The sequence below is a fragment of the Protopterus annectens genome, chromosome 1.part0, assembly GCF_019279795.1.
Source record: "Protopterus annectens isolate FY-2018-M chromosome 1.part0, PAN1.0, whole genome shotgun sequence".
Classification (NCBI taxonomy): domain Eukaryota; kingdom Metazoa; phylum Chordata; order Ceratodontiformes; family Protopteridae; genus Protopterus; species Protopterus annectens.
In genome coordinates this window covers 148,898,160-148,924,207 of record NC_056725.1, presented here as the reverse complement: position 1 = coordinate 148,924,207, position 26,048 = coordinate 148,898,160, and the positions used below count along the sequence as shown (strand labels likewise).

The following is a 26,048-nucleotide window of genomic DNA, read 5'->3' as shown; positions in this document are numbered from 1 at the left end:
AAAATGAAAGCGCTTATATGCTTACTGGATTGTACTGTGTTTCTTGGATTAAACCTGTGTTTTACACTTTTACTGGATTGTATTGCACTTCTTGAGCAACACTTGAATCTTGGTTTTGGACTGTTTGACTTCCAGCAGCAAGTATTTCTACATTCTGACATAACTCGGAAAATATGCACGTAGATTAGTGATACTGTATTTTCAAAAGTGTGATACTTTTATCAACCTAAAATGTGTCAGATGGCACAAGGTATCCCCTTTGTTCCACTTATGTACAGAACCAATTAAAATGAATATTCATTTTCGAAGCAGAAATCAAGCTGGAACAGTTTTTTTTTTTTTTTTTTGGAGCATCGAACTTGCATAGCAGACTAACAGACACTGTTCATACTCAGATAATTTACATATTGTGATTAAAACTTCTTGAAGCTTTTCATATCCTTGTAACTAAGGTGTTTACAGCACAATATGAATTATTTAAAAAGTAATGCACTACAGTTTCCAATTATGGAACTCACTCCCACCAAACACCAGGTTAACTCCTAGCCTGCCACTATTTAAAGTCTCATTAAGGGAGTGCCTAAACAACTCACTGACATGCGTAACTCCAGGTTAATTCTCCTCCTACCCCTCTTTTAGGGTAGGGGTCTCATTCGGTTGGCCTATCAGCCAGATGTGGCACCTGTTTGTTTGTGGCCCACAGAATGATGTTGCTGTTGTACAGTAATCTGGCCACTCTGCAAGATAAGATTGAGACTGGAGGCAGCCAAAGAGCAGCAGTGCTATTTTTTTCCATATTGGGAACTAGAAGCTGAAAAAACAAAGCTGACATCCAGCTTGGCTGCACAGTGTTGTGGCAGATAGTGCTGTCATCTCATAGCAAGAGGTTCTACAGTTCAATACTTGGCTAGGGTGCCTTTTGTGCGAAACCTACATGTCCTCACTGTGTTCATTTGGGTCCCCCCCCCCACATTCCAAAGACATGCAGCAGGTGGATTGGACACACTAAATTGGCCATAGGTGTGTGTGTGCATGCGAGTGTGTGTGTTATGGAAGAACAGCAGCAAGGCTAGCCACCCAGTGGTGTGAACCTTGGCTGTAGTTGATTGTCACTATTGAAGTGACACCCTGACCCCATGTGCAAAAATGAGAAAAAGGGGTTGGGGTGGATTGATAGATCCATCATGGCTTCTGTTATTATGGAATGCGTAAAAAGCATTGCATAGCTTTTACTAGCTGCAGATTAAATCTAATAGGCTGGTTTTGTGGAAGTCCTTTTATGTAGGTGCTGCTAGGAATAGGGAAACTGATTTTGAGATGGATGGTAATAACTAAATGGTCTGTTTTAACTACGGAGGGGATTATCTGTGAGGTTGAGCAGAGGACATGGCAAAGGGAGTGACTGCCTGTGGCACAGACTGGTTTGAGATCTGTAGCAGAAGTGCTGCTCAGTCCTTGCATGCCAGCTCAATTCCAGATAATCAGTTAAGGAGCAAGAATTAGCACAGCTACCCAAGTAATTTATAACACTGCCTGCTGAATGTGTTCATATGTTTTCACAACTGCAACAAGAACATATTAGGAGAGATGAAAATCAATCATTTGTGCTGCTTATAGTTCCCCAAGCATCCCTTAGTGCAAGGAAACTTTCCTCCAACCTAGGCACTCACGTACGTATGTATTTACACACCGTCACTACTAGCTGTTCAGCTTCTTGAGCTCCATCTGTGACCCCAAGCATCTGATATCACAAACACACCCCAGAGGACCATCCTGTACATTTTTATAATGCCTTCACTGCTGGTTTAAGTACCCCTTCAGCCTTAGTCGATGCCCATGTAAAAACAGGACTATATTAGTGCTCTGCTGCCTCCACTTCAGCTTTGGTCCCGGGGTTGTCAGTGGAGCTCAGGAACACCTGCTCAGCTGATGCTCTGGTTATAGCCCTCTGAATGCATGGAATGTGTATGTGTGTGCTTCTGTGCCCACACACATGCCACAGTCCTATGCTCTTAAACTGAACTCGACTGGCAGACATTTCGTGAAGTACTCATACTAGGCAGTCATAGGGTTCTGAACAGGGTAAGTTATCAGGAAGAGACTGGACCTTCAGAGGTGTGCGATACAATTTACAGTGTTTTTTGAGAAGTGGGCATAATAAAAGTTCTACACCCTCTGAATCCTTTTTCTTTTTCATAACAGATGGGGAAATCATTGTTTAGGAGACAAGTGCTTAGGTTGAAATGCAGTGGTCACAGAGGAGATGAGCCACAGGATGAAACTTTTAGTTTACTAGTCTGTCTACCGCCCTAGTCTCACCTGTAGTGGCAAGCTTTGGATAATGATCAAAAGGACGAGACTATGAATACAAGCAGAAGAAACGGGGCTCTCTCAAAGGATTGCTTAACACACTGTATATAGCAGTCAGGTTGAAATGTTCTTTAGGACATTGGATTCTGATATTGCACTGATCTTTCTGCTACTCATCTGCCACATACACATTCAATTAGTCATATGATGTCAGTTTGGAATGTATTTCAGGGTTTAGAAGGGTGTCTGTGACGTACTGACGTTTATAAAAAAAAGTGCTGTATGAAGGACTGGGTATGTTTTCATGTTGGTTTGGTTTGAGTTACTGATTATTTGTTATCCATTTTCAGAGCACTGATTTTTTATGGAAAACCAAGGCATTTGATTAACTATTAAGAAAGTGAATGGATTTTAGCACCTTTTATATATGGGTTATTTATAGCCATTTTAACTCTGAGATCCAAGCTGGAAACCTAAGCTTGGATAGGATTGTCATCAGAATCATGACTTGTTCCAGGACTAGTGTACTTTTGTCATATCCTTTGGATGAGATGTTAAACTAAGGTCCCATCTGTCTGACTTAATGATAGCTCAGACTGATGTAAAAGATGCCACGGAGCTGTGGAAGTCATGGGGATAATTTTCCCCTAGCCGGTATGAATACCACCATGGATCTCCCCTGAAGAATGTTATCAGCCTTGTTGGACTAACAGTTTCAAAATGGAGTAAAATAAAGCAATTTTTCCTAGACATCGTGAACTTAATTATAGAAAATGTAAATTTTAGGCCATTAATAGGTGCCGTTTTTGTTGAAAACAGATCTGCTAAAGTTATTTTGCTGCTTGTATGTTTGTAAAGCAGCCCTACTGTGATGTTATAATTGCCTTGTCTGTTGCATGTAACAGAATTATTTATGCTTCCTATTTTAAGTAATTTTTCATTTTTTTTGCAAAAAAAAAAAAAAAAAAGATATTTGGTACACAGTACTTCTGATGATAAATGATCATAAATTTCACACCTCACACACACTGACATAATTGCATTATAGTTTAGTGATGCTTTAAACATTTACTGATGATTGCTATCCCAAGCTGATAATTCCAGTTATTTGGAATGTGCAGCAGTTTCACTGTCTGGGTTGTGGCCTGAAGTGTGGGAACTGCAGGGCCTGCTGGCTCAGAGAGTTGACTTGTGGAGCATTCTAATACCCTTTGCTTTATCCTGCCCTCCTGCTCTTCTAATTACTAAACTGCTGCCTGCTATTGTCTTGGGCACTCTTCTGTTGAGACCCTCCAGGAGGTCTAGCAAAGACTGACCTTATGCAACCTTTTTGTAGAATGGGATTAATGCTTGGTCTGGCTTTATAAGCAGCACAGACTTGCACAATGTAAATGGTAAAGTGGGGGTTGGGCAGCAATGTACCTCCCCGTATGAAACAGTGCTTCATTAAGCAAGGACGATGGACGCTTTGGAAAGCACTTCAAGGCAGCATGCATGAAGGCCTTCATAAAAATGAATTCTAATTTTGCTAGTGAATAAAAGCAATTATCCTGTCTGTCAAAGATCACAGAGAGTAAGTCTGTTACTTTGGTTAGTTTCCCAACTGTCTTATAAGGTACTCTTTCATTAACCAACGCACACACTTTGACAGCAACCCTTGGAAAGAATAATGCAAGTCATGAAACATTTTCTTAATCCACTTTTGCTCAGTAACCATTCAACCCAGTAAATACCAGCAAGCACCTCCTTCCTGACAGCCACTGTCTGTAAGGAGATAAGAATCTCAGAACATTGTAGGGTAGGTGACAACTTAAGGTTTCACTCTGTCTCAGTATAATTTACCCAGATTCTGCTGTGGAACATTCAGAATTAGCAGTAGTTTCAGGCATTCCTTCACCAGAATTAGAAATGTGTTTAAGAGATATTTAAAAATTCTTAAATTTGCTGACAGCTGAAAAATGTTTTTCCACCAATAACTTTGCCTTTCCAACTTTAGACTGCCCTTACTGTACTTGTTTTCAGAGACTTATGCATATGAATGTTTATACATTTCATAATAACCTGTGAAACATTGCTTTCTATTTAGTGCATGTTGAACTTACCAAGCATGATTATCGATCATAGATGCTTTCTATATATCGTTACTCAGTTTATTAAAAAAGCATTTTAAACAGCAAAATCATGAAAGGCATTTATAGTTCTGCTCAGTGTAGACTTGTCATCATATGCATGTGTATATCCTTACACTGAACACTGGTGTACAGCAACAGTGGTCCCACTCCACAAGGGGGGTGCCTCTACAGACCCTGGAAACTACCGCCCCATAAGCTTGACTAGCCTGGTCTGCAAAGCTATGGAAAGAATCATTATGGAACTCATAAACGGAGACATAGGGGACCTACAGACGCTTGACCCCACCCAGTTCGGCTTTGTAAAGGGCAGATCCTGCCTTTTAAACCTGGTTGACTTTTTCGAAACAGTCACTAGAGCCATTGATGAGGGCAAAGCAGTCCATATATAACTTGGCTAAGGCCTTCGACACAATACCCCACTCAGGCATCATAGATAAGCTAAACAGCTTAAAAGTAAACCCTTATGTCACTAGATGGGTTGCAAACTGGCTAAAGGACAGAACCCATAAAGTTAAAATTGCTGGAGCAATGTCAGACTCAAAGCCAGTCACAAGTGGTGTCCCACAGGGATCTGTCCTGGGACCCCTCTTGTTTGGCATTTATTTCTCAGATGTTAAAGCAAACATGGGAGGGCTGTGGCTGACAACGTTCGCAGATGACTGCAAACTAGGCGCCATAGTCGATACACCAGCAGATACACACATCCTACAAAAAGGCCTCACTGAAACGGACAACTGGTGCCGTAGTCACGGCCTTAAACTAAATGCCAAAAAATGTATAGTCATCCCTTTTGGAAAAAACAAAGTACCCACAAATTATCACATAGACAGCAACCCACTGAGTACAGAAAAAGTAATCAGAGACCTAGGGACCCAAGTAGACAGCGACCTCTCATTTGACACCCACGTTGCCAAATTGGTTAGAAAAACATTCTACCTTGCACACCTCGTCATGAAGGGTTTCACATCCAGATCCAAGGATGTCATTGTACCCCTATATTCCTCCCTCATCAGACCCATGATTGAGTACAATGCCCCATTTGGTATGTACCTCACCCGGCACTTGCAACAGCTGGAGAGACCACACAAGTACCTCACCAAAAGGATCAAGGGTCTCCAACATATGTCTTATTCTGCCAGACTAAAGAAACTTCAGCTCTATTCAGTAGCATACCGCCTGCTCAGAGGTGATCTCTGCCTGGCGTACAAGGCCATGTCCAATCAGGATCTGATGGACATGCTCCACCTCAAAAAATCCAAATCCATCAGGACCACGAGAGCTAAAGACTTAAACCTCGGCACAAGTATGAATAGGACATGCTGGAGGGATAGATTCATAACCCAGAGGCTTCCCATGCTTTGGAACAGGATCCCAGTTCGTATTAGGCAGAGCCCCTCACTGACTCTCTTCAAGAGAAATCTTGATGAGTGGATGGGAGATCGTAAGTTTACCCCAGGGGTCACATCTGTGTCATTGCTAGACAGGGGCACAGTAAACTAATTCTATTATATAAGGGGACCTTCACTGTGTCACTACTAGACAGAGGCACAGTATTCTAGATTTATTCTGTACATTTTTGTACCATTTCATGGGGTGGCAAAAGCCACATCACTGTGGCTAGGCTTACAAATGCCCCAGGGCAGATAGCCTAGTACTATACTATGAAACTATGAAATTATATATTATATATATATATATATATATATATATATATATATATATATATATATATATATATGCATACACACACACACACGTGTGTGTGTGTGTGTGTGTGTGTGTGTGTGTGTGTGTGTGTGTATGTGTGTGTGTGTGTGTGTGTGTGTGTGTATACGTGCTTTCCTTGTCTGAGCTCTTTGATACGTTTTTGTCTTTTATTTACAAAAGTAATTTTTTGTTTATTTTTTTTTGTACAGTTACCGTATGCTGAGAGCACTGTGTTGTGCTGTATGTTACATATCCATGTGTTCACTGCACTTTTTAGCTAAGGAAAAGATTCCAGTGTTAGGCAGGAAAGGTGTGGGATAGAATACATTTTTTGTGTCATTCATTGAAAATTAGCATACTTTCTGTTATGCAAAACATGGATGATTATGCAACAGGTAGACCACATTGCTAAATATCTTAAATGATGATTAAGTGTTATGTAGAATTCAGATTTACTTGAATTAGATCAAGAAAAAGGTAGCACAGATATAGGGCAGGATCATCTGCGTGGCAAGTAGCTGTAACACTTAGATGAACCTAGTAGACCCCCCCCCCCCAAGTCTTTTTCCATCCACATCTTCATACACTGAAGTGATACTGATTTAAAAAAAAATGTGTAACTCCTCTATTGTACCACATTACTAAAGACCTGCTTTGAGATCCAACACAGTCAAGTAGGTTAGTAACAGTCTTCACCTGTAGTTCTCAAACTGCAATAGTGGATATATCTGACTTTTAATATAAATATGGAGTCATTTTTCCAGAGAGCTAGTGTGTGTTTCCAGGAGAATATTCTAGTAGGCTTAGTTATACAGCTGAGAGTAAACGATTTTTTGTAAGCGAATCCACACGTACATTTAAAGCTGTGAAGAAACAGTGACTACCAGATCTTAGAGTTAATTAACTTGGCTGGTGAATTTTGTTTTCCAAAATCTTATTTTCAAGGCAGCAGGACCAGTCTTTTCAGCTTCTAGTAAAAGATAAGAGTGATGGAGAAGGGTTCATATGGAGTGGGATCGTTTGGATGACTGTCACTCTCGAGATAACGTTTACTTGTCTATGTGTTAGCCATAGTGTGATAAGAGACCTTGGGACACAGGTGGACAGTAGTCTCTGCTTTGATAATCACATCGTCATAGTAGTCAGGAAATCCTTCTACGTCGCACACCCCATTACAAACGGTTTCTCATCCAGGAAAAAAGAGGTCATTGTTCCCCTCTACTCATCACTCATTAGACCCATTATAGAGTACAATGGCCCTTTTGGTATGTACCTCACAAGACATCTACAACAACTGGAAAGGCCAGAGAAATACCTCACAAAGAGGATTACCAGCCTCAAACAGATGCCCTATGCAGACCGTCTCAAAAAACTACAGCTTTACTCCGTCGCATATCGCCTACTCTGAGGCGATCTCTGCCTAACACACAAAGCTATGTCAAACCCAGAGCTTTTAGACATGCTCCACTTAAAGAAATCCCAATCCTTACGAGCTACACGCTCTAGGGACATAAACCTTGTCACTACAATAAACAGAACATGCTGGAGGGATAGATTCCTGTCCCAGAGACTTCCCATACTGTGGAACAAACTACCTATCTATATCAAACAAAGCTCCTCATTAGCACTCTTCAAGAAAAATCTTGATGATTGGATGGGAGATAGGAAATTCACCCCAGGGATCATTATGTGGCTCTGCTTGACAGTGGCACAGGAAAATAATTTTCTGGGGTGGCGAAAGCCAGGGTACCTTTTGGCTAGGCTTATATAGGCCCTAGGGCCAATAGCCTAGTACCTACCTATGAAAGGAAGGTGCACCAAGTTTGTCTTGCAACTACTCTGATTACAGTTATGCTGTGGATGCAAAAATGTGCAAGAGCAATCCTTTGATGTCTTAGACAAAAAACAATGTTTGTGTGATGTAAAACAGTGTCTAGTTTGCCTCAGAAGGCATGAGGTTAATTAATAGTTACGCCGTATGCATCTTGGAGCACTGGTTATCACTTGGTTAAAGCAAAAAGATGCATGGACCTGGAGCGCATGATAGTTATGTAATTATGTTAATTAACAAATGCTGTTGTATACAATCCAGCTACTTTGATTTCACCATTAGTATGTGAAATAGATCTAACCACGTAAGGGCTATATAGTGACAGATTACTTAAATAAAAATCTTCAATTTTAGTATTGTATTTGCATTTCCTCCAATATCTTTTGAACGGTTTCAGTTTGTTAACTGAGTTAGAATAAGATTTACTCCACCAAAAAAATATTGACTTTGGCTAGTCATTGCCAAAGTATCGATCTTCTGCTGGTAGGGACCATTTTAATGTCAAATAACATTTGGGTTATATCAATTTATCTTATGTCTTCATCCTGATCAGAGGTTTCATCAGCAATACCCTGTTCTCAATGAAGACCTCAGCCACTCCCAATGAACAAATTATTTTTTAATCATAGCTGATTGCTATCACAATACTTTACTTTTTAATCTAAGTTGATTTACATTTTCATGGTTGATTACTCTGATAATGTACATTCATTTTGATAAATAGACATCTGTAAAAAAGCTGCTATAATATCCCAAGGGCCCACACTTTTCACATTTCATTTGTTTATCATCCTTATAGATTACTGTCCGCATCATCCAGTCATTTAGTAACTTGCCTTACTCTTAAAAGTACTGTTATTATGCAGTATAGTTGAAGAATGACATCCTCCTCTTTTCTGTGCTCTTTAACACTTGGGATACTAGTCTATCTAGGTCCTCAGAAGACGTCTACATAAACAGCTTAATAGCAATATTCATAAAGCAATAGATGAGTATGCAGATATTACCACTGGATATGAGACTGTAGAAACAACTGGTGTGCACTGCGTATTTGTACACAAAATGCATTGGTTGTCATTGGCTGTACCTTTGCAGCTTTTCTAGGGAAAGGATCTGGCAAAAATGTGCAATAAAGACACAGCAAATATCAAAATCTTTCTAATGTTGAATGTAGTGGAGTATTTCTTGAAATAATAATAAAATTGGCCTGATGTATAAGCATCTGTAGGTATCCATTGTAATAGTTCTTTCGGTTTCTGATTTTTGTGTGTCCTTAGCACTTTTTCTTCCCTTCCACAGTGTTGTCTAGCACATACCATAATCTCTTTCTTGATAAAAGGTCATGTGGTATAATTACCGATTGCATGTCATTAAGTGCCATAATGCATTCCCCCACAGTTCATGTGTGTGCCCTGTTTTTAGTAATAAGCACTGTAAACATGTAAGCTGTTTATTAAAGACGTGCAAATAAAAATCTACATCATCCCTTGGTGATATCACTTTAGTGATAGCAGTCATATATGGTGGTGTGTCTATTAAAGTGAATGGACACATCCCCGCCCTATCCCTAGAGTGACATCACCAAAAGATAAACTAGATTTATGTGGGCATATTTTTAGTAAAAAAATTACGTTTTTATTAAGAAATGGCTTGCAGTTATTCAAAATGGGAAAAATGTTTCCGGTATTTTAGCCATCACATGCTCTGAGGTGAAAAAGGTAAGAGCCAAAATGTGGGGTCACGCTTTAAGGTAGCATGCTGTTGTCAAGTAATTAAAAATATAACAGTACACCAGTGTTTGGAATTGACTAAATAGTCCAGATGTGTCTCATTGTACTGCAAGGGGTGTAGAAACCCTATTTTCTACATATTCCTGATTAATTCTGTTATAGGGAACAGCAGCACTGATTTTCATTGACGATTAGCTAGTTTTATTACTTTTGTGGTGTGAGAGTAGGAGGTCCTGACAGCCATACCAGGAGAAGTAGGGCAGTGGATGTGTGACTTGTGCCAGCACAGCTAGCTGGAAATTTGTATTATCAAACTAATTTCTACAGATTAAAAAAGAAGAGACTAAAAAAGAAATACACTCGTTGAGATAAATAAACTGCTGGGAATAAAAACGAAAATGTGTAACAGCAAACACCAGCGGAATAAAACAGTGCCAGGCGTTATAAAAAAACTTACTCAAAACAACTCTCACTTTAACATCACAGCAAAAGACTTTACTTTACAGGGGTTGGGAGGGTGGCCTAATGGTTAAGGTGTTTGCCTTACAAACACAAGGTGCAAGGTTTGAATCTCACAAGGGATAATTGGCTAGGCTTAAAATGGCTCGCAAGGGCAGTTAGCCTAGTACTAACCTATGAACCTATGAACCACTATATACCCAACTTAACACACCAAATTGCTAGGAGTGGAAATAGACAATAAACTAAAATTTGACATTCACATATCCATGACCATAAAAAAGTCCACAAAAAACTAGGAGCGTTTTACATAAATAAGCAGCTTCTCACCAAAGCAGCAAAGATTTCAATAGCAAATTCCCACCTTATCTCCACCCTACTTTATGCCTCTCCAATATGTACCAACCTAAGGTGATGCGATCTAAACAAGCTAGCGACCTGCTACAACAAAATCGCCAAATTCGCCACAGGGGCATCCTATCATAGTCACCACTGTCTTTCACTTGCTGAACTGGGCTGGCTTGAACTCCCTCACCTCCTTCAATGATATCAACTATCACTCGCCCACAAACTAGTAAACCATCCACTAAATGTCCTATCCCTCCAGAATCTACTCCAACCCTATCGCACCACCAGACCACTAAGATCCAGCAACAAAAATCACTTGCAGATGCCTAAAGCCAATAACTCTGCTGGTGAAGCACTATTCTCTTGTGTCATAGCCAAATTATGGAACTCCCTCCCACCCACAATTACCTCCATACCATCATGCACCCACTTCAAAACTTTACTAAAAGTGCACCTAAAAACATGCTGGCTATGCCCTTGCAACTCCCACTCTAATATCACCCACCCCATCCAACCACTACCTTTCTTTCCACCCCACTAACTACCTTGATTATAGCAAGCTCAGATGCTCATAAGCCTAGTACTTATTATACAGCAGGAACTTCTTATTGTAACATTTGTTAATGTCTGTTACGTACTTCGCAGATAAAGATTCTAGTTGTCTACTGATGTACTATGTTCTTCATCTGTAAATACGTTTGTAATTAATTGCTATGTTAAATTGTTAATCATTATGTAATCCAAATGTAACTACTGCCTATTTTAACTGTGGAGCTTTTCTCCCCGGGCCTTCGCTGAAAATGGACCTACGTCCAGTCGGTCACTCCCGGTCAACAAATGTAAATAAATAAATAAAGAAATGTTTATTCGCTCATAAAATTAATAGGGTAACCTCTTTCACATCTGCTTCATCAGACCTGCTACAGAAAATGAATGAACTAGCATGCTTATATATGCAGACATCAATCTAAGTGAGGTAAACAGGTTAAACCAATCACTTAAATCATTATATTAAAACAAGCATAAATATAGCATATGCATAATAAAACAACCTGTATAGGAAATAAAATCATTCAAACATTCCTGAAAACTGTGTCAATACACTTTCAGTACTGATCCAGCATTGATCTGTTTGAAGCAAGTACTATAAAAAGTAATATAAAATAATGCAACAATATACATATAATGTATATAAGAAATGTATATAAATAAAAAATGTATATAATGGCATTATATATATTTTAAAAACACTCAGGAGTTATCACTTTGTAAGGTTTCGTCCCTTTAGAATTAAGACACTGCTCTGATCTGCTCTTAACCTAATCATCCAGTTGACCTCCCTCGTTTCAGTAAGGTTTCTAATATCACCACCTCAGACACTGGGGGTTTATCCTGTCAATCACCATTAATTTAAAAGTGTGTCTCGCATCAGTGGTCATAACATGTTTGGACAAGTCATTGTTGGCAGAAGCACAATGGATACTGTTTAAATGCTCCCTAATCGTGTCTTTCAGAGGTCTATCTGTCTTGCCTATATAAAATGCTTGGCAGACCATGCAGCTGGCAAGGTAGACCACATGTGGAGTCAGACAGGTTGCGTGCACCTTAAAATCAAACCTACATCCATTATCAGGATGTTGAAAACACCCACTGCTGTCTACATAGTTATAAAAATTACATGCTCCACATGCCAGTGTACTGGCTCCACACTCAGACATACCAGGTTTCTGGTTATCTGGATAGCATAATAATCCTTTTAGATTTGTCTTGTTCTTATATAAGAATCTGGGAGTATCACCTACAAGCTTCTGGATGTTGGGGTCAGTTGGTAATATGTTCCAGTGTCTCCTAATAACATTCATTGTCATCCTAGAGTTAGTGGTGTAAGTTAGAGGAACAGAGATATTAATAGGTCTAATGGGAGTTGTTTTCCTACCACTGGAATCAGTGGGTGTTCAGAGTAGTATGGTCTGGCTATACTAGATCTAAGTGGAGATATGCTACAAAGTATATCATCAACCTCCTTTTCTTTATACCCTGTGTCAGTCAGCTTACCTTTTAGGCATAACAACTCAGATTTAAAACCATCATCTGTCCCATTCAGCCTGGAGGCTCTCAACCCCTGTCCCTTGACTTTATTTTTAAACACATGTGATGGATGAATGCTATCTCGATGCAACAAGGAATTCAGGAATTCCTATAACAGGGTTTCCTATATAAATATATATATATATATATATATATATATATATATATATATATATATATATATATACACCAGTACAGAGGGAACCAGCAACCTGTCTGGTTAAAAGCACATCCACAAATTCAGCTTGAGTGTCTGAATAGTTCAGACAAAATTTCAAAAAGCTGGTAGAGGAGTTCAAATCTTGATGGAACTTCACTAACTCATCAGGGCGGCCTGTCCAGACAAGAAACATGTCATCCACAAATCTACAATAGAACAGGACATATTGATGAAAACTTGGTGTTGAAAACTTACACTCCTTTTCCCATTGAGGCATGACCATGTTGGCGTAGCTATTGGCACTGGAGGTGCCCATAGCCATGCTGTCTCTTTGTTGGCAATAGACATCATCAAAGACAAAGATATTATATTTTCGAGTACTATTATCATACAGAGCTCTATCGGGTGACACACTGAGGGATCATATGCAGTGTACTTGGACAAGTATCTACCCACATAAATCAAGCCAGTCTGGTTAGGAATCCTGGTAAACAGTGACTGTACATCCATAGTGACCAGCAGGTACCTCAAATATGTCGGTTGCATTTTAACATAGTCAGTCTCTTAAAAACTGTTTGGAGACCCTCAGCACTACCACATTCCTATCTATGATTGGATGTAGGTGCTTCTCAACAAATATAGAGAAGGGCTCCATGCTTCAACCATGGCCGGCAACAATGGGTCTTATCGGTGGTCTGTGGCTATCCTTATGGATCTTTGGAGGACCCTGTATGACATGAATCAAAGGCTCACTTGTCAAAAATAATTATACAAGTCAAGACTAAATATTTTATCTTGTAAACAATTACTCAAACTGCTCTTAATAGTTCTTATAAGACAATCTATGTCTTTCTTGGTGATAACAGTGTAATATCAATTATCACCTAACATTTCTTTCATAGAATTAAAATAGTCTGACCTATCCATCACTGCTATGAAGCCACATTTATCAGCTGGTCTAATGAATATAGTCATATCATTTTGTAATGTATGTAGAGCTGTCCTTGATTAGTTCTGGAGCTCTCAAAGGCTTGATGCAAATCATTTTCTACTAATTTAACAACTTCATCTAGAAGAGGGTGTGGATTAGGCATAACTCAGTTTCTTGAAAATATTAATGTTGGCATCATAAGTATCCCCACGCCCAAATTGTATTTTCAGTGAAACATTCCATGCAAACATCCTAATATCTAGAACAGTATCTGTCATATCTCCATGTTGTGCAGCTATAAAGGAAAGTCTCTTCCCTAGTACATTTAACTCATGGGGGGGGGGGGGGGGGTCACGCATCTCCTAGACAAGTTCCAAACAATCAAGTTGTGACTTGTCTCCACATCTTCTTGAGTGATTGACTGGTATTCTATTCCATTGGTAGTTTCCTATTTGCCCTTCCTCTGTGAGCGATTCCTGTTGGAACGTTAGTCCTTGCCAATGGGTAAAGGGAAAGTGATAGAGCCATTGCTGGACCTGGCATTTCTGCCATCCATAGTGTTGTTAAGGCTCATCTGTGTTTTCCATCTCACATCATTGTCTAGTACTAGGGTTATAGCCCCTTATAGACCTTTCACCCCATTGGTATCAGAATCACTGTTCATAGAAGAATGATTATCAGCAGATCTCTCAGTCACTGTGCTGCTAGGTTCCTTATTGCAAGATCCATTATGAGACTTAGTAGTAGAAGAAAAAACTGCAGTGTCGGATGCTGTTCTTGTTACACCCATGGAAATATTAGTATGCTCATTACTATTGGAAGTCTGATTGGAGGTTAGTCTAGACCTACTGCATGGAGGGATACTGTTCTTTGGCCAAGTGAAAACATTTCCCAAGTTAAAATCCCTACTGTCCCTCTCAATCTTAAGCCGCTTTTGTTGAAGCAATTTTCCTTCAAACAGTAAAGCAGTGTCAGTAAGTTTATCAACTGATGAGTCAACCATGCCCTCAGGGAAGCAGTCATATAGGCCATTTCAATAGCTGATTAATGTTTGTGGCAAGGTCCTCTTCCTCATGTTTAAAAAAGTCAATTAACAGGTTCAAATAATTAAAGCTCACCTCTAGATTAAGTTGCTACCACCTTGCAAGCAGGTCTGGATACTGTTCACCATACGTTGGCATTTTCTGGATCCTTAAGCCTCTGGGTACAATTATCTTATGTAGACAAACCTCAATGTGCTGTTGCTGGGTCTGGAGGTGTTTACGTTTAGGAAAATTGTATTCCATGTCACTGACTGCTCTAACAAACGCTTCAACATCCATGCTAGGCTCACTTTCCATTTCCTGTCTGTTGCCTTTCTCTTGTAACATTAGGGGGTTTCCTTCCTCAATAGGCATTGTGTTTGCCTATCATGTCTTTCACCAAGCCCTCTAGCAGCATTTTGGGAATTATAGTTCACTGAGATATCTGAGAACCCCTCAGCCATGCTCACAACAAGTTTAGGAAAAAGTGAAGAAAATTAAAAAAAAATACACTCGTTGAGATGAATAAACCGCTGGGAATAAAAATGAAAAAAATCCTGATTAATTCTGTTATAGGAAACAGCAGCACTGATTTTCACTGAAGATTAGCTAGTTTTATTACTTTTAAGGTGTGATAATAGGAGGTCCTGCCAGCCATACCAGGAGAAGTAGGTCAGTGGATGTGTGACTTGGGCCAGCACAACCTGCTGGAATTTTGTAAATAATTATGAGTCATTTGTATTATCAAACTAATTTCTCCAGATTAAAAAAAGAAGAGAATAAAAAAGAAATATACTTGTTGTGATAAATAAAACACTGGGAATAAAAAATGAAAATGTGTAACAACAAATACCAGCAGAATAAAACAGTGCCAGGCGTTATAAAAAAAAGTTTATTCGTTCATAAAATTAATAGGGTAAGCACTTTCACATCTGCTTCATCAGACCTTCTACAGAAAATGAATGTATGCAGACATCAAAGTCTAAAATATATAGAATGCCGTTATATACCCTTTTTATTTATTTATATACACTCATTTTATATATATTATATGTAGATTGTTGCATTACTTTATATTATTTTTAATAGTACTTGCTTCTAGTACTTGCTTCAAACAGATCAATAGTAGCCGTGGTGGTGCAGCAGTTAGCGGTGTCACCTCACAGCAAGAGGTTCTCCTGTTCGATTCTCGGCTGGAACACCTTCTATGTGGAGTCTGCATGTCCTCCCCGTGGTTGAGTGACGTCTAAAGACATGCAGGTAGGTGCATGCCTGAAAAGGCATGCCTTCCTTGAAGGTTGGGCATCAGGCTGGCAATTCGACACTGTAAAAATCCACTGCCAGCCATTAGTGGACCCGGAGTACCACTATGGCACCCCTAACCGGGAAAAGCCTAAAGATATCCTATCCTTCAAACAGATCAATGTTTGATCAGTACTGAAAGTGTATTGACACATTTTTCAGGAATGTTTGAATGATTTTATTTCCTATACAGGTTGTTTTATTAGTTTGATTGTTTTTTATTATGCATATGCTATATTTATGCTTGGTATAATATAATGCTTTAAGTGATTGGTTTAACCTGTTTGCCTCACTTTGATTGATGTCTATATATATAAGCATGCTAGTTTATTCATTTTCTGTAGAAGGTCTGATGAGGCATAGGTGAAAGCGCTTACCCTATTAATTTTATGAGCGAATAAACAGTTTTTTATAACTCCTGGCACTGTTTTATTCTGCTGGTGTTTGTTGCTACATAATTCCTACAGATGCTTGTGCTGAAAATGTATTTGTAAGGTTTACTTGTGTTAAAATGTATCAACAGTTCACCCTGCTGGAATGAAAATAAATGTACATGTATCATTGTAACTGAATTAAATGTATATGTTACTGGGACAGCAGCTAGCGTACTTTAAGAAAAATAAGGGAAATGTAAATGAGCCATTAAACCATTAAAACGGTACACCACAGAGCTGAATAGGACTGAGATGGTGGGTCTGGAAGAAGACTTTGTTCATTAGTTCAGTAAAAATGGGGGCAGCCCCAGGCACTGCCATAAACATTTAGATGTGTATTGTAGCCATCTATGCTAAATTCCTGTCTCAGCTTCAAAGGGGGATACTGTGAGAACCTCGAGTCAGGTGACCAGATGGGGTAATCCTGCAAGTCATTTGGGATGTTATATTTTACAGGGAGTAACTCTGATTATTCTGTTTTGGGGAACCTGACTAGAAAGACTGTTCACGTATTTTGTTGTGCCTTACTCTATAAAGTAAATTATTACGGAACAGTAATTCTCCTAGATTTAGTCAGTAATATAGTGAGGCTTAGTTAACAGATTGTTTTTCTTTATTTGTATGAGTCTATCCATCAATGTTATTTTCAATATTTTCTTTGTCTTGAACTCTGCAGTTTACTGTAAATATGCATTTAGTATTTTCTTGATCTTTTATTATTTATTATTAAATATATTTAAACTTTTTGTTGTGGCTGTTCCTTTTTAGAAAATATTTAAGCTTGGAGAGTATTTTCACATATTTATTTGACAATAACTCTGGCCACTCCTGAAAGACTTGCTGTTTGGTCAAAATTTCCATTTCTCACCATAATTGGATACCCTTTAAAGAACCTTATATTAACTGACTGCTGGCAGTGAACTTACCTTATAGTCTGGGCAAAGTTGGAAGAGTGGGTAATCTGTGACAGCTTTTCCCAGGTGTGCGTGTGTGAAAATTAAATCTCAGTGTGTGTGTGTCAGCTACTTGAGGCAGGGACATGAAACTCTGATTTCACAGTGCCAGTGGGGAGGCATACTGGGGACCTGGAGAAAGCCAGATAGAGACACCCAGACCCTGGGATGAGTGCGGGTCCTGTGCCCTCTTAAGGGAAATTGTGCTTGATGCAGAGAGGTATGCAACTGGAAATACTTTTTCCATTTGTATTCCAAGTGCACATCCCTGTCCAGTGTCAGTGGTGAGTATTCGGACTCCTTGATTACTAGCCCAGTGTGGGGATGTCACTTGAGGAATGGACCCTTGCCCCTATATTCCCTTCATGTATGTCTTTAATTTTTTTAAATAAATCTGTCCTCAAAGTGCTACTTTTATGTGATAATCCTAGTTCCATGTTTTCAGTAAAAAGCACCTTATTGTAATTTATAAGATACACTTCCAGTGTATTAGATACTTGATTCCGGTCTCATTCCCTCATTTGGTTCTCCACTGCGAACTATTGTGTGTGGTTACAGTAATTTTTGTTCGCTTTTCCATCTCTTTGCTGGTTTTTTGTAATTTATAAGATACTTAACACAAGATTTCATTTCATTTGCAGCTAAAGTGACACAGCTCTTACTCCTAGACAAGTCTTTTACAACAAAAAGCAAATGCGTCACTTGATCCTTAGTACCTTTGTATTATTTTCAGTGCATGAGATAGGAGGTGCTTAAGAAATCTCTTTAGTATTTAAGAAATCTCTTTAGTATGGTTTGTCATTGTGAGATGCTTAAGCTGATGTTAAGCTGCAGCAGTTGGGAGCCTTAGTTAAATGACAGATTTCCTCTGAACAGCTGCTACAGAAGGACGAGTGCTGTCTAGTCCAGGTTGCTGACACATATGTAACGTGATGATTTGTCTTAATTCAGTATTTAAACTGTAAATTGACCTCTTATGTGAAGCATGCTTGTGTCAAGAGGGCCTGTTGGTTGGGTACCATAGCAGTAAGGGAGTTGGGATTTTACAGTAGAGTGACATTGTATACAGATGGAGAAAGGTAATGTACAGAAATTTTTTTTCATTTTTACTTATTTAAAGGGAGAGGGGTGGATAATGACAGACATAGAAACTCGGAAAATGTCTGACTAGTATGTTCATAGGTAAATACTAGGCAATCAGTTTACAGACTTTTGCACACCTAGCCAATAACCAAACAGTGATTAAAGGTGAGAATCAAACCTCATTTCTGAGATAAACACCTTGGCCATTATGTCAATCACTGTATTCTTTTTATAAAGAAAAGTGCAATACCTGAGAAACTGACTACGTCTGTGTAAGTTTAAAAAAAAGCAATACTTACCTGTGAATGCTAATTTTATGCAGATAAACCACTGTTTGTTGGACTAGAGCAATCTGGTTGAGTGGTTTCTGCAGAAAGATGAGCTATGCAGTTCAAATACATGTGTCCTGCTGCTGATCACCTTAGAGGTGACCGTATGCATTTCTGTTTGCTGTGTCAGTGTCATGTTTGTTCATGTACTTGTATGACATTAGTATGTTCAAACCGTCCCTGGTTCTGGAGTACAAACACTAAAAGTCTTGTTTCAGTGTCTTTGTGAAAGGCCACACTGATGCTTGCCTGAACAATATTTAGACCTAAAGTGAAAAAATTTCCAGAAATGGAATGCAAGCTGTAAGAAAGCTAGTAGCTTGAACAAATTTGTTAATTCATTAAAATAAATTATCTTGCATCTTCCTCTGCTCTACAACAAACATCTATTCCTATGTTTTCTTGTGTCCCTCTCCTCACCTTTCTTCCCCACCCTTCTAACCTCCTTACAACTTTTTTCTCTCCTGTCATGCCCCCTACATCTTTCCTCTCCTTTTATATTCCCTTCCACTTCTTTTTTCTCGTATATTTCTTAATATAATACATCTAATTTCTCCCCAATAACCCAACCTAACTTTTAATTTTCACCTTTACTTCTACCCTCTTTGCTCCTTTCTCTTGCATTAATGTTGCTAATCACAAATCACTAAATCTTTCATTGACAAAACCATCAAAAGTTTTTCTTTTTCCAAAAAAAAAAAAAAAGCAAAATTACTATGTACATTATCAACCAACTATTGTACCTTATGCATTAAATGTTCAGATTAAATGTATATTCTATTATTGTCAATTTTAAATCATTGTGGAGCTTTTCTCCCCGGGCCTCCTCTGAAAATGGGCCTTTGACCCAGTCGGACTTTACCGGTTACCAAATATAAATAAATAAATAAATGTAGCAGTTTGTTTGCTACTTTTTCATTTTATTTGCTAATTGAACTAACCTGGCTTCGATAGTTCATTGGGTTTTAAAGAACAACTTTACAGTGAATGCATTTCTGCTCATTGTTTCCTTTAAGCCAATTCATTTAGAGAAACAGCATGGAAGCTGTATGCTAGTTGTGTTTGGTACATTTTTGGATAATTAGCTTTGTGAGGGGTTATTCTTCAACAGTCTAATCAAAGTTAGACACATTCTCCACTTAATATCAGCGTGGATTAATATATCTGTTTGTGATTGAGAAGTTGGTAATAATAAAAAAAGAAACACTCAGAGTGGGACATAATTGGGCTTTGTATTAGTACAGTACCTCAAAAGGTTGGTCTGAACAGAAGTGGGTGTGGCCTCAGTGATTGACAGGTGAAATGGGGTAAGTCCCATCAAAATCCCACCTACCACCCAACACCCCCTGACGTGTTTGATTAAGGAATGCAAAAGAAAGAGCACTTTAACTGCAAGTTTTATTTTTTCTTTTGTTTTTGCAGGGGAGTCCCCTGCACGCCCCATGTGGGGGGATGCACCCCCACACCCCCGCAAATTAAATAGACCAAGTCCAAGATTGTACAATGAGGAAAAGAGTAAACTACAAAATACTAAACTTTTCTAAGACGTCACCGATTGTTGGATGGTGGGTGGGATATAGGTGTGACTTGCTACTGTGTATCGTGTGAGGTACTGTTCTAATACAAAACTCATAATTGTAACTGTAAGGGCCATTAGAATGTCACTTTATTTGGAAAGGATAATCCTTTGCAATGCTGTTTGTATAGATGTGAAGGTCACAAGTTAATGGTGCAAGTGGTGATAAGAAGAAAAAGTATATAGCTTCCTAAAATTGCAACTGTATGAAATGTATTTTTATAAATAAAGCCTGAACATTGTTGAGTTTAGCTGTCTTCCCAAGCACAGCCTTGAACTTCTCAAACTTAAATATGCTAAATTTGAGGTCACTTAGTCTTGGAGAAAAAAGGCACGTTGGGTTTCAACAGATAAACCTACAAGCTTGTGACAGCAAGGTGGCTCAGTGAGTAAGGTCACTGTCTCATACCTATAGGACTTGGGGTTTATTTCTGACCTTGGGTCACTGTCTGCATGGAGTTTGCATGTTCTCTACTTGTCCATGTGAGTTTTAACTGGAAGTTCTGTTTTCTTCCCACCTTGCATAAATTTGCAGTTTAATTGGATACTGTAAAATTGTCCATATCTTTTGCATTTTCCCTGGCCCATGTGGCTTGGTTTATGACTGAAGAGTCAGCATGACTGGGTTCATTCACTTGATTAACTAGTGAGCAAAAAAACTTGGAATAGAACAACGTCTTCCTGTTTGCCAGTTGCAGCACTCCCTGAATCACTACTGTTTTCTTTTTTTTACTGAACGGCTGCCTTGAGATATTCCAACAAGCAAACTGGCCCTTACAAATAGCCCTTCATCCAGGATCTTCCTGGACGTTTGTTGGACTGTGAGCATGAGGGCAAAACCACTGTGAGAAAGATGAGCGATACAGATATCAAAGTCTCACAACGGCGATAAAATAGCATTAACATCGGGGTAACATGGTTATTTCTAAAATTAAAGGTTGCATCCAGCTTAGTAACAGCAGATGTCCTTTAGTGACGTATAAGCTAGTACAGGAGTAAGTGACATATTTCAGACAATGTGCAAAGGGAGGTTTCAGCTTCAGAGCAGTACTGACCAAAAGGTATGAGTACAGTGTACACACATGGCATTTAGTATATGTGTATATGTTATAATACACATACATACAATCTTTTGTAAGCAAGCATCTTAACTGGGACAGGGTACCCACTTTTCAAATTACATTGCATATAGCATAATAAATGAATTCATAACAAAGGGCACAGTGCAGTAAATTCAAAGTCAAAAGCCACAAGCAAATCTAATATACAGAGTGTTAGGTATAGGTAAATGCATATTTAATGCAAAGATAAAGGTTAATGAAACAAAAAATCAGAGATGGAGAGAGAGAGAGGACAAATACATAAAACGAAGAATCAGGAAAATCTAAAAGGGCTCCAGCATTTAGCAGCAAAAAATTCTTTAATTGCAGTATCTCACTGGGAAATTGCAGTACATATTATGAGCTGGTTTTGCCTCAGTATGGTAACAAAAGATTAAACTAGGATTGTCACCTATCTTGGATTTTTCCAGATCCTGTAGAAATTAGAATGGTTGTCAGGAAACCACTGTGCAAATACCAGTATTCTGATTAGCAATGCAAATGAAATCCAAACGTTTATAGGAAAGCAATCTCAGACTGACTTTTTTTAGGAAAAGCATCATTAACACAATGCAGAAGGGTCTGTAATTAGCTAAAAAAATATATATTTTGAAAGGAGGCATTATGCCCCTAGTGATGTACCCATTTGCATCATAAAATGGGAATGAAAGTGGGTAAAGTGGGAGGAGAAAGAGGCGGAGATAGGCAGGGGTCATGGGATGTGCAAGGAAGTATATAGCTTTTCTCTAGTTTCACCTTGCAAAAGGTGACAAACCTACATTAAACATTCACCATTTAAATACACACATAAAGAAAGATATGGAACACTTTGCCCAGTATAAACATAAAGATAAAACTGGGTGCATGTTTAAAATAATTTTATTTCCATTCTTTTGTATTCTAAACCAAAGTAGACAGATAAAACAAACATCACACTTGTGTCCTTCTAGTGGGTAGGTGGCTTGTATACCTACTAAAAGTTACTTTAGAAAGGGTTGCAAATATGTCAAAATCTATGTACAATTAGAATACATAAACACATAAATAACCACACTTAAGAGAAGCCATCTCCAAAAACAAATATGGACATTGTTGGACAGCTACACTTTAGTAACAAAGGCTACCTTAAATGTCAGCAAAATTGTTTTGAAGAAGAGAGTGCAGTTTATTAAGTGTTCATTTAACCCGGAGACAAAAAGAAAAAAAAAATGATGTGATAAATGCTTACCCCCAGTGTAAAAATAACATTGCGTTAATAAACAGCTTAAATATCTGTCAACTGTCAATATTTATAAATAATATCACAAATCTTGTGGATGTTGTTCTTATATGTAGTAATAAATCTCGGCCTCTGTCTCTCTCTACTAGATGTTTATTCTGGAGACTACATTACTGTAAATCAACCCTGATAAAGGGCAAAACTTCCTGACTTGAATAGAGATAGCTTTCTTCCTGTAATTCTCTATAACCAAAGGGATGAGCCATATCAACAGGATGGGTTATTAATGTAAGTAACATCAGAGCATAACTGGCTTTATTTCAGGAGCTTAGAACTGGGGGTGTTTATCATCATGTGTTTAGGCTGGCAGATGATGGCATGGACTAAAGCTTCCTTGGAAAAGGGTTAATAACAGAAATAAGATATATAAAAAACAATGTTGCCTAATTTTACCCCTTCAGGTATTAGAAATTGTTATGCAAAACTACATGATGACACTTCCACACCATCCAGCAATCATCCCAGACCCTACAGCATGTAACTGTATATAGTTAAAAAAGGTTCTTACATTCTTCACAAATAAAACTGCATTCAAAGTTAACACACAATCAGATCAGTATAAATAGGGTCAAATGTCACCTCCGGCTATGCCGTATAATTGTGTAGTTCACTGTCTGTCAAAATAAAATACATTTCTGGTTAGTACAGATGTCTGTCATACCACATAAACACAGAAAAAACTGTAAAGGTCATAAATTCAAGGAAAATAATATATAATGTGGTCACATGATGGTTTGTGGCTAGAGTTTGCTGTCTTCCTTCAGATACACGAGTACAAGTTTAAAGTAAGCAAAGGTGTTTAAACTCTCTTTTGAAGGACGGGGCTACTTTGTATAGTTTGCAGTTGCTCTGGAAGTTTCTTCCACATGTAGCACCTGACACACTGCATTAGCATCACCTGCACTGTATGATCGCCTGGGCATATCTGATATCAGGTGATGCATGACTGGATGTATGTTGAGTGTATCTACAGCAGTTGTGCTAGACCTTATTTTTCAGAAGACACTGAAAAATGTTACTTTCAGCACATTGCAGCCTGCATTACTGTGACAGCCATTTCAGAATTGCACATGTCCTGCATTGACAGTATGAGACTAGAGAGATGAAACTGAAATGAGATGCTCTGGGATGCACTGTTATCAGTTCTGCCAGAGACTGTCTGTACTGAGGTGATGTATACAACAAGGACCTCTGCCTACCTGGATAAGAGTCTGTAAGGTAAGATGCTTAAATGCTAGCTTTGTACAGCAGCCACATCTTCTGGTTATAGCAACAGCAATGTAAGCAGAGATGTTGTTTCATGCACAACTAAGAAACCAAATTACATACATTCATTCAAAACATCATGAGGAGACAATTGAGAAGTACAGGAATACCAGTTCTTCACCAGACCTTGTTTTATATACCTAGGGGAGTTGTTCTCTGCACTACAAAAGTTTATACTTAGTACAAGTTAGCTATGTATGTCAGTGAGCAGTTAAGTTAGGGATTGTTTTATTACCAGTTATTATATATTCAGAAAATGTTCCCCCATCTTAAATATTTATGTTACATCACAATATTTTTTGATGATTTATCATAATTCCGAAGACTAAAGCAAAAGATAACACAGTACATTTATATGTACATGAACTTAGTAGTAATACTCATCACTGAAACTCATTTGCCTCTCAAAAGTCTTCGATACTGTCTCCCACCCCCTACTACTATCACAACTCTCTCACTTCTTTCTCTCTCCCACCACTATAAATTGGTTCTCTAGCTATCTCTGTGACAGGCAACAAGCAGTCAAATGGCAAAGTTCCTACTCATCCTACCTCAATACCCCTACCGGAGTACCACAAGACTTACTACTTGGCCCCTTATTATTCAACATCTTTATCAATAACTTCTGCACCTCTATCCCCAACACCAATGTAATTCAATACCCAGATGACTCTACATCTTGTACTCAAACCACAATCAGCCTTCTCCACCACTGAAGATTGGATGATAACCAACAACTTAGCTCTCAACCTAAACAAAATTAAAATCATGATCTTCACCCCATCAAAATCTATCTCGTCACTCAAAGAGACTTTCAAAATATATAGCCAAAATCAATCCTTAATTGAAATTGTCTCCCACACCAAACTCCTCGGAGTAGTCATATACAAACAACTAAAATTTGATAAACACACACAACAAAATATAAAAAAACATCAAAAACCGGGATTGCTCTACGGAAACAATCGCTACCTAACCCACACATCTAGAAAAACTATAGCATCCACCTACCCCCTCCCCTCTCTCATGTACGGTTCACCTATACTTGTCAACCTCCAACCCTCCCTAAAAGCCAGACTAGAAGCCTACTACAACAAGATATCCAAATTCACAACTACCACTGTAAGGCTCTTCAGTATCTAAATTGGCTTGAACTTTCAAACTCCCTAGACTACTTACAACTTACCACCACTCACAAACTTATCTTTAAACCCTCTGACTGCCCATCCCTTAGTTCCATCTTTACCACCTACATTCCCAATAATCCCCTTAGATCCAAGAATACAAACCTACTCCTGTTATACAAGCCTAAGAGTCCACCCGTGCAACTCATCTTCTCATTCTCCCTCCCAAAAAAGTGGAACGCTCTACCACTACCCCTTAGAACTATCCACAGCCATGCCATCTTTAAATCTTCTCTACACTCTTACCTCTCCTCTACCTGGAAGTGCTCCTGCTCCCTATCCTCTGCTACCCTCCCCCCATGAAACTTCTCCCTTTTATGACAATACACTCAATGACAAGGCTTACCATTGGCTAATAGCTTATCTTTCAGTAATAATGTGTTTAAAATCTAGAAATGTTATATAGCCTCTGTACATATTACATTGTGAGTAAAACTCTTTATGTTGATTGTGTAACTCTTCTGAATTGTACAACTCTTCTGAATACTACAATATTTCTGTAATGTGCAATCTTTCTATTACTGTGGAGCTTTTCTGCCTGGGACTCCATTGAAAATGGGTTCGTTATGGCCCAGTCAACTATCCCATTTATCAAACTGCAAATAAATAAATTTGCCTTTAAAATGCGTTCTTTTTAATGACTTTCCAGACCCTTATCTTTTTTTTTTTGCTTTTGCTTTTTTATTCAGGATAAAAGAAAATCAGGATTGAACTGTCCTTTCTTTCCCCTTTGATTACTGGATATTTACAGCTATCAAACTTTTATTCTAAATAATATTACAAGCAGCTAATGTCATACCTATGAACTGCCCCTAACTTTTAGG

At 38.5% G+C, this 26,048-nt stretch overlaps 1 protein-coding gene across 4 annotated transcripts in view; it reads left to right on the top strand.

Annotated features, from left to right (window-relative positions):
• The window catches only part of PLEKHG1 (pleckstrin homology and RhoGEF domain containing G1), a 2,146,741-nt gene that overhangs the window by 1,810,264 nt on the left and 310,429 nt on the right, over positions 1-26,048 (top strand). The gene's annotated exons all lie outside the window — the stretch shown is intronic.